The sequence below is a fragment of the Mandrillus leucophaeus genome, unplaced genomic scaffold (assembly GCF_000951045.1).
Source record: "Mandrillus leucophaeus isolate KB7577 unplaced genomic scaffold, Mleu.le_1.0 Scaffold2, whole genome shotgun sequence".
Classification (NCBI taxonomy): domain Eukaryota; kingdom Metazoa; phylum Chordata; class Mammalia; order Primates; family Cercopithecidae; genus Mandrillus; species Mandrillus leucophaeus.
Genome location: NW_012102031.1, coordinates 3,906,663 through 3,908,221, shown reverse-complemented (window position 1 = coordinate 3,908,221; position 1,559 = coordinate 3,906,663).

Below are 1,559 nucleotides of genomic sequence, written 5' to 3'. Positions count from 1 at the left end.
CACACACAACACACAAACACACAACACACACAACACACACACAACACACAAACACACACAACACACACAACACACACACAACACACAAACACACACAAACACACACACCACACACAAACACACACAACACACAACACACACCACACACACAACACACAAACACGCACAAGACACACACAACACACACACACAACACACAAACACGCACAAGACACACACACAACACACAACACACAAACACACACAACACACAAACACACACAAGACACACACACAACACACAACACACAAACACACACACAACACACAAACACGCACAAGACACACACACAACACACAAACACACACACAACACACCACACCACAATACTTGAACTACATACAACTCATACACATACACACATAAGACACAACACACATGCACACACACAACATACACAACACGTGCACAAACACAACACAAAACATGCACACACACTACACAACACACGTGCACAAACACACAACACACATGCACACACAGAATATACACAACACGCATGCACAAACATACAACACACATGCACACACACCAACACAGAGACTTGACAAAAAGAAACCTCCAGGTGCCCCAGAGTACTCAGGGGGGCACACCCCAGCCCCGCCCTGAGCAGAGGACTTCGGTGTTTCCCACGCAGGGGCAGGTGCGGGAGGGACCGGGTTGTCCAAGCTGCCCTTTGCTTGTGTCTCTGGGTTTGACAACCGCCCGAACTCCACTTGTTGGAAGCAAGTGATGAAAAACGTGCAGTCATTCTGGGAAAGAGGCCAGTGTAGGGGAAGCCAGAGGGGTTCAGCTGGTGAAAGAACCCCACAGTTAGTCATGTCACAGGGCAGATCCCAGGGAGGCCTGTCCCCCGTCCCCCAGAACCCCACCTTCCAAGGACCCAGGCTCCCTGTCCCCCTGGGCCTCAACTCACAGCTTTGCCCATGACCTGGGAGCCCTGTGAGTCCTGGTGAGGTGACTGGACACAGCCTCATGACACTGCTGGGACCTGGGCTGGGAACTGAGAGCCTGTGGTCTCTCTGGGATGTAGGGAGATGGGGCCCCACAGTGGTGGCAGAGCCAGGACCTTGTACACAGCAGCATGGACTCCAGACCCAAGTGGGACCTCCATTCTGGTCCCAGGGTGACCCAGGCTGCACAGCCCAGCACCTGCCCAGGTCCCTCTGCCCTGCTCTGTCCCTCAATATTCTGGACCCCTGCTGGGTACCTGCCTTGTCTCCACTTACAGGGGACCAGGGTGAATCTCGGGCGAAGCCTGCACTTGTGAAGGAGGCCATTCTCCCTGCTCCCATCCCTGCCGCCCACATGCGGAACCAGCTCCTTCCTGTCCCTGGGGACCTTTCCTGGGCTGTGGTGGAAACTCTAGTGGGATGTGGGGTCTTTCATTTTCCCTCAGTGTTGCAGAGGCCAAAATGGGGGCGGAGCTGTCACTCCCCAAGAACTAACCCCTGTCACCTGTGCTTAGAAGTGTCTCCGGGAGGCACAGTGTTTTATCAGTGTAACCTACAGGCATTTT